The sequence below is a fragment of the Etheostoma cragini genome, chromosome 10 (assembly GCF_013103735.1).
Source record: "Etheostoma cragini isolate CJK2018 chromosome 10, CSU_Ecrag_1.0, whole genome shotgun sequence".
Lineage (NCBI taxonomy): Eukaryota > Metazoa > Chordata > Actinopteri > Perciformes > Percidae > Etheostoma > Etheostoma cragini.
The window spans coordinates 7,600,355-7,609,189 of record NC_048416.1 but is presented as its reverse complement, the minus strand read 5'-3'; the positions used below and the strand labels follow the sequence as shown (position 1 = coordinate 7,609,189).

The 8,835-nt window shown below is 41.9% G+C and overlaps 1 long non-coding RNA gene across 1 annotated transcript in view; it reads right to left on the bottom strand.

Moving 5' to 3' along the window:
• The window catches only part of LOC117952197, a 24,585-nt gene extending 19,020 nt beyond the window's left edge, over positions 1-5,565 (bottom strand). Inside the window, exon 1 of the long non-coding RNA XR_004658338.1 lies at positions 5,397-5,565. This is a non-coding gene — a long non-coding RNA (uncharacterized LOC117952197). The remainder of the gene's footprint in view (positions 1-5,396) is intronic.
• Positions 5,566-8,835: the final 3,270 nt, after the last annotated feature.

Here is an 8,835-nt window from a genome sequence, read left to right as displayed (position 1 = left end):
TTTTACCAGAGTATCTTTTAACACAAGTATCTGTACTTCTACTTAAGTACGGAAAGTGAGTACTTTTGCCATCTCTGGGCATTATTAATCTCGGTTTCCTTTCCCATGTGCCTGCATCTTGAATTTCCACTGGGTCCTGCCCTCCGCAGTAAACCATGACCTAAAGCCGCTCGACTCCGTTATGGTTCTCTTCGGTGGGCAGGTAACACAGGAAGACAGGCGGCACAGGAAGAGATAAGAGAGGAGACAGCATATGCAGGTGTAAAAAAGCTATCATAACCACGTGCCTGTCTGTAGCGCAGAGGCCAGTTTTTCTTTAACATCAACGGAAACAAAAATCTCAAAAGCAGCAAAAAACAATATGTGGGGTTTAAGCCAGAGCCAGGATGTCGCGCCGACCACAACCTCCCTCCCTTTTACTTCCTGGTCTTTGCCTTCCTACCGAGTTTGATCATCTTCCCTTGCCACAGTGTGTTAATTAATTCATGGTTATTATACAGGAAAGTTAAAAATTAACATTACATTATATATAATGTAATGTAATAGAAACAGCCCTGACACAGTTTAAAAACTGGTTTGGTTTTGACCTGTTTCTTGTTATTTCCCTGGTCCTTGTGTATGTAACCCTCCCTGTTACTTACCACATTGCGAGATAACCTTGTTCCTTTGTGGCAGCGTTTGAGCATTAGGGTAGGGTTCCGTACAGCTAAACAACTTGCAAATTTCGACCAGCGAAATTTTGCCACGGCTGTCAGAAGACGTCCATGGCTGTAAAAAAGGCACAGCAGCAAACCATCGGTAAAATGTTAGCTCATAAATATTCTAGTAACCTGGCTATGTAGCCTAGCTGCCTTGCTATGCTTACAATGAAATGCATTACAATGAAATGCAATTGATGGAACATGCTAGCTGTTAACCTGTTGGCTAGCTGAATAATTTTGAGTGTTTAAACTACCATCGAAAGTGGTGTATCTGCCCTGTTTAAGTTTGTGTGACAAAAAAAAATACAATCTGTGTTGACACAAGCGTCAACGTTTACCAACAAAAACATGTTATTAAAAATATGCACAAGTAGCCTAGCTGCTTGGCTTTACAGTGAAATCCAATGTCCGGACATGGTAGTGATTTGCCTGTCGGCTAGCTGAAATCTTCAAGTGTTTAAACATATACAGTGGTCTATTTATGGGTATATGTGCCCTGGCTACGTTTGTGTGATGTACGAATCACAATTTGTGTTGATACAAGAACCAATGTTGTAGAAACATTTAAATCCCATACAAATTGTCATGATACAGCTCTGATAACCTCTGTCATCTGGGTCAGACCTCCAACCTGCGCCCCTGATTGGTTCTCGAGTGGTCCTCATTTGAATAAAGTTAAACTTTAGTTTTTGTTTTGCTTGCCTCTGCAATACACTCTCATCTCGCCCAATCAGGGCAAATTTCGTCTCCATTCAACCGCAATGAGAGCGAAGCAAAATGTCACTGTGTGGAACCCTACCCTTATTCCCAGTTCACAGCACTTCTCGTTTTCCTGTCTTTCCATGTTTTTTTTACCTCTGCCTGTTTTCTGGATACCGCTGCCTGAAAGTTTTCTGCTTGCTTTATACCTTGTTGGTTTAAATCACCCGTGAGTTGTGCATTTGGGCTTCCATCCTCCTGTGAGCATGATGGCTGTACGCTCGGCCAACAATGTTTTTTCAGAGCGAAACACCACTGTCCTGTTTTGAAATGGGAAAAGCTGTTGAGGACTTAATCAGCAGCTCAAGTGAGCCTGAACAGAACCAATTCGAATGCTATGTGATATCTTCAGCTTTAAATGAAATGTTCTTCACTAAATGGAATTCCTCTTCCTTTTTAATTACCAGAGTGGTGGAAAAGACAATTGCAAAAGTGTAGCTATTACGGAAAGTGAGCTAGAGCAAAGTCTGGTTAACTACAAGCAAAACTGATAGAGCACTTTTTTTATAATTAAGCCAAATTATAACAAGACATGTTCTCCTTTTTGAACAGAATTACTTGAAGAATGATTTTTTAATTAAAGTGTTGTGATTTGGTCTTTAGTGAGGGTTTTTCTTTTAATTTTTATAGTTCTATGGAATTTTCCCCAGCTTGAAGACCAGTGAGCCGTATGTATACAGTGCTGATTGACAGAGTCACTGACAAGTGCAGTTAGTTAGGCTTTACTTAAAGGGCCACTTGCATTACATTAGCTGCATTTGTCAACTAAAAATGCTTTACATATGCTTGTCAGTAAATAAGGTTTTTCCATCAGCACGATATTATAATAAACTCCTAATTGTTATTTAGACGTAAATAGGCAGAATTTAAAGTACCTGTTACTTTCATATTCTGTTTGTAACAGGGTCTACTTATGAAACCTGACTTCACAGAAGGTTTGTTGACACAGCCATCATTGGAAACTGTAAAAGAGCAGGCACTTCCAAAAGAATTCATGGCATGTGATTGGATGAATCGGATGAGTCATTTCCGCCATTGTTGTTTTGAACAATGGTAGTATTTTGTAACCCCACCCACAATATTTTCCGAAACCTAACATTCCCGTGTTGTGTTGCATGTCAGTTAACTGACGTCCCGACCCCAAGCGTCAAAAAGTGAAGCCAAGAGACCCACAACACGTGACTAAATATGACCAAGTGTAACTTTTCGACACACTGGGAGTGTGAATGTGTTGAAATAAGGCCTAGTCCATACACGTACAGGTATTTGTATAAACTGATTTTTTCCTTCTTAGATAAAAGAAAATATATATAATATCTCTATACCTCTCTATCTCTCTATATATATCGCTCTCTCTCTCTCTCTCTCTCTATATATATATATATATATATATATATCTTGTCCACACAAGCATTGTTTAAAAAAACATTCTGTTAAGAGCATGCCAAACAACCCTGACCGTTAAGCCATGTTGGCCAATCACAAGCCTGAAGTTCCCGTAGAGGTCCAATCGGGTCTTGTCCGTCTCGTCCAAAACCGACAACGATGGCAGCAAGTTCTGTTGTGACTTGCGGAGTATTGCATTCTGGCACCTCTGTTCCACAGTATAATGGATCGGTTTCATTTCATACTGGATTTCATTTCAGACAAACTTTATAGAACTAACTGTATAGAAAAAGCTGTAGTTTTGGAAATACGTGTGTTTGTGTGGACAGGGCCTTAAAGAAGCAGAGATAGAGAGGAAGAGTTGCAGGACGGGGTCTCACTCTACTTCACATTGCGGCTTTTTTATTTTACCCCTTGCAACTTTAACTATATATAGCATGAAACCAATTGTTTCCTATCACAAAGCTCCTGTCATGATGCCATCATGGCAGCCCTTCCCTCTCCTGGCTTATGTGCGTTTTACTGTTTGTGATCCCTCTTGTTTCTCCCTCCTCGTCTGTGTCTGGGAGTTGTGGGTGTGGCTTATTTTGCAGGCTGTGCCAGGTAGCTTGTTCCCTAATGATCCCCTGCAGTACTACTAGGCTGGCTCTGTGATCCACTCGTCGCCAGATCAATCAGTCTACTAGCATGGTATAGTTGTAGATCCTGTCTCCTGAGGGCGGACTGAACATCTGGCACACCGGGCACTTTCCCAGTGGGCCAATGTGCTTTTTGGGCTGACTGCCAAAACTTTATATTTTTTATTTTTAATTTTTTTGTGGTAGGCCTTTAAAAGTGGTAGGCCTAGATCGGCGGCCCATTGCTTTTTCAATTGACACTGGGCTTGCCCAAAACACTTTAAAAAATATCACATAAGCTAGGTTTTTATGAACACCCCTTACTCTCACAATGAAATGGCCTAGTCCTCGATGGTGCACGGTGCAAAAGATAAACACACAGTGACAGGAGAACTGGGAGTAAACAAACAGAGAAGAAGCTAGACAAGCCTTAACGCGAAATTGAAACAAATACCCAAGCGGCTCAAATTAAAGAAAAAAGACACAATATGTATTTGTCAACGCTGCCAAAGATAACAACCTTTTTTATGGCGTTGTTCGAGATTCAGACAGGAACGACAATGTCCAAAGCGCTGAACATGCCACTACAGCAGCAGCAGCTAGCTGTGAAGCAGCGCTAGGGGAGGATATTGTTAACAATTACAATGAAGAGGACATCATGTCTTTAAACAGCACCCTCTTTGGGATTAATGCATGCATGCAGTATGGGGTGTGCATCTGCCAGTCTAGAATAGTGATAGAGATCATAGAGAAGAAAAGCAAAGGTGGTGCAGAGAAGCTGCGTGAGGAAGACAAATAGATGCTGCCAAATATGTCCAATTGACAGACATGTTTCGGCAGTAGCAGAACCTTCATCAACTCTTGTGGCTGATGATGATGACGGTGGTGGTCTCGGCGGCAGTGGCATACACAGTGAGGAGGAGACTCAGGAGGAGATGGACAGAAATGAGGGAGCAAGAGGTAAAACCTGCGGTAAGCAAAACTACCCTTAAATCACTTTGACCCTTCATAAAACTGAGCCAGAAACAAGTGGTGGACAAACTGCCGATGATAACACTACAACAATAAAAGAAGCAGGCATGCTATACTACTGTAATATTGCATTAGTTTGGCTAAGTGTGTGTGTATCTGAGTCTAGAATGATGACTTGACTGCTTTTTATTCAACAAAGTAAACTACATCTTAATAAGCAGACCATAAGCTTGGCCCTGGCATAAGTTTGTGTCCTTAAATTCGGGAAGATAAACGTTGCAGATCATGCAAACTTTCTTAACGAGATTTGTAGCTTTTTTTGTCTGCATTGGCAGATAAAAACTCATTAAAGACCTCTTCAAATAAATTAAAGCACAGGGCCGCTTCACCCGTGAAATGATTTTATATATATATATATAGCTTGTTTTATGATCCATAAGGAGAATACCATTCTATTGTATAAATCACACTTTTTTGACATTTTTAATGTGTCAACTCTCACTGATTCTCCCTGCGTCAATACATGGCGTCAGTAGTAATAAGGAGTAGGAGTTGGTAGGCTATACACATTCAGGGTAACACAAGGACAGGGGGTATTTGTGATCTTATATAGTGAGCCAGTCTGGGCCAAGATGCCAGGGACGATTTTTGGGTCCCAGTCCGTCCCTGCTGGTTCCCTATGTAATTCTGTTAACTAGTGTTCTAGCTTGTGTGGCTAATATTATCTGTAGCCATTTCTCACTGTCAAGGAGGGATCCTCCAGAATTTTGAGGATGCTAAATCATTGACGTTCATCCAAGGACTGTGTCGAGGATCATTTGAATTCTTCCCAGGACTGAGTCCTTCCCATTGACTGCAAAGGATGCATATCTGTATCTTTCACTCTCCCAAATCACCCTCAATCCTATGCGCGCGGCTTTGCCCGCTCATCAAAGAAATGTATTGGTGAACCTAAGCTGACGGTGTTTATCAGTTGTCACTGCAGGATAGGAGGTACCGCTGCACTTTGTTAACTTCACTAGTAACATTAAATGAAAGCTAAAATGTATGAGTAGTTACCCATATATAAAGCATAATGTTCCATCACGTTACGTTATGGCATTCATAACGGTAAACATCCTTTTCTTGTGTTTGCTGTCTTTTAACAGGGACTTAGAAACTAACAAAACAGGGGTGGTCACTGAAGATGGGAAAGCAAAAGACAAGAGAGCAGGGAGACAGGCCAAAGAGAGATGTTAAATATATTATTTGCTACATTAGAGATTGGCATTCTAAACATAAGTGCATTAAATTAACTGGTTCGTCCGTGTCATTAAGTTCTTGGGCGTGTGTATATAACAAACTATCTTTCAATGTCTATTTTTCCATCAATTTGTGACTTGGGCACAGAAAGCTTCTAACTGAATAATTATATTGAGATGCTATCTGTTTTAATAACTCGTTAGGTATGCAAGCTCTAGAAAGACATTAACAAAATGTGTTTCTTCATTTTAACATTTATTCAAACATTACTATATACTGTACACACAAGTATATTCAACATGTAGCAGCAATTAGACACAGCTGCCGATGATGGTGTTGCTTCCAGAATGCAGACAGACGGAGAAATCTTTAGGTTTGTCATCCAACCTGTCCTGCTAACATTAGGTTAGTCCAGTAGTTATCCAACCTGTCCTGGAAACATTAGGTTAGTCCAGTAGTCATCCAACCTGTCCTGGAAAAATTAGGTTAGTCCAGTAGTCATCCAACCTGTCCTGGTAACATTAGGTTAGTGCAGTAGTTGTCCAACCTGTCCTGGTAAGATTACAATGTATCATAAGCATACATAAGCAGACTGTAACATGAAGGTACTACTGTGAAGATACAACTGTGTAGTGGTGTAGTTTCTTCATCATTAACTGAACTTAACCGACAACTGGTAACCATTTAACACACTAACACCTACCTTTACAAACATGACCACTCCAACCAGTTTTTAATTTTATGACATGGGATAAATACGAGAAAATGACTATTGCTTATATCGTAGCCTATCAGTGTCGGTAGCGTAACCTACCTTTTCTCAGTGCGGGCAAAGTTGGCGACAGAATATTCTCCTCCTGCAAGCAGGCTGGCGCTGAGTCACCTTCATCTTGACAAATTAATTGAACAGCACAGTTTACGGTTCCACATCCATTTCATCCAGTGTTTTGAAAGGCATCACAGAAGTGAAGGTTGCAAAGAAAATTAAATAAAGTAAGCATGCAATGATGTGCACTTGCTAGCCTGTTCCATTGTACATGTTCTCCGAATGCTGAGGAGGAGCCTGGCCTAGCCTCTGAAAGATCTATCAAGGCCCAATTCTACCAAAGAGTCCTTGACATTGAGAAAAGGGTTGTGTTTTCTCTTGTTGCAGTCTGCTTTGCTAACTTGTCTTCACACTTCCTGTTTGTTGGACTCTGGGAGATGCCATTACCACATGGTTGACGCAACAAACAAACATACATGTCTTTCATACATACATACAGTACATACGTGTCTTTCTTAAATCAATTAAACGTATTTCCAGTGTGTCATGTCTGCTTTTGGGTCCAACCTCAATGCTGTTCCATAACAGAAAGATTTGGCCAAAAAATGGACCGAGCAGCTCATAACCCAAACCCTCAAGGTTTTCCGCTCCACTATGCCCCCAAGTAATTAAGCTTGGCCAACACTCAGATATTCGGAACCATGGACAACCTTCACCAGTTCTTCAACATGACTTAAATGGAAAAAACATCAACCGCGGCTTCCAGCTCGGTTTCCACCTGATTCCTCACCTTCACAAGCTGCACCCTTAAATAGCTTTCAGCCCTGTGAACCTTTTGTGGCTGCTCCGGAACGCTGTAGCAGGAGGTTACGGTGCCTTGCTCAAGAGCACCTATCAGCACCCATGAGGTGAAGGAGCATCTTTTCAGCTACCAATCCACACTCTGTACTTTGGTCCGTACTGGACTTGAACCAGAAACCCTCTGGTTGCCAACCCAGAATGTAAATCATTCCTGTTTCAATGTTCAATTGTGTTTGGTCAACAGCCTCTAACCTATGTTCATGATGCTACAAAAATAGCTTATGTACTCAGGTTGCTTTCTGGGAGGGTGAAAGACTGATGAGTAGCTTTTTGGAACAGCCCGCTAACTACCAACGCCACATACCAACATTTTGTGGCTAAAATAACCGCAGTTTTTGATCACCCCGTAACTAGCAGTGATACTAGTAAGCGCCTGCAAAGTTTACGTCAGCCAAGTGCAGCTTATTACTTATTTAAGCTTAGAACGTTAGCAGCTGAGCTGGGTTGGGATGACAGGGCTTTACAAATCATCTTCTACAAAGGTTTTAAATGCAAATGTCAAGGAATGTTTAGCGGGTCGGTCTGAATCTAAGAATCTGCCAGACTTAATCTTTCCAGCCATCCATATTGACAACAGTTTAAAAGAGATGTAGAGAAAGAGCAACCAGTTCACCTACCTTAGCCAACCTGCCTATAACCAGCTCAGCTCTTCGGGTTGGAATCACTTGATCTTTTGCCTGTGTTAACTCTGCTCCCGTGCTTCACAAGGAGGAAGCCATGCAGCTGAATTGTCTTACACCTGCGGAAAGGATCGGACCGTTCAAGTAGAGACTTTGCATATACTGTGGGGAGAATGACCAACGGTCCTCTTGTCCAAACCATTTAAACTTCCAAACTCTCATGATGGTCGGTTCCCAATATTCCCCGTAAACGCATCAACATGACTGTTGTACTGTGTGCGAGACAGACTGAAGGGGCCGAAGCAGCCAGCCTTCAAGCTGGAAGACAAAGGTCCAGTTCATTTACTAGCAGCTCCCCTGATCTCTTGTCTGTGAGCTCCTGGTCAGCTAACGCCCCCAACAACAAGTAGTCCTTTGTGGTGACCCGCCTAGCCATTTTCCTGGAACCCGTGGAGGCCGTAGATGGGGAAAAGGTCAACATGGCTCCCGTCTTCATGCCAGGCTGCAACCTCTCTTTGGCCCAGAGTCCTGGCTGTGCAGTGGACCAGAGTCCTCTGTATTTTGAAATCCAGAGTTCAGCGGACCGTTCTCCAAGAGACTTTTCCAGAGACTCCGATCCTATGGATGCAAGAAAGTCAGCCACGTGTTGGAATTGTTTGTTGGACACTGGACGCCATTACCACATCGTTGACGCCACAAACAAAGGACACAGATTCACTGGGCACACTCTGGAGAGCACACTGCACCCTGGACAAAACCCCCCCTTGCCTATTTTACTGCACTATTTTACTAGATATATATACATCTTTATCTTTGCCTTTATTTAATCTCTTAAACTTACAGTGGGTACGGAAAGTATTCAGACCCCTTTAAATTTTTCACTCTTTGTTTCATTGCAGCCTTTTTCCAAA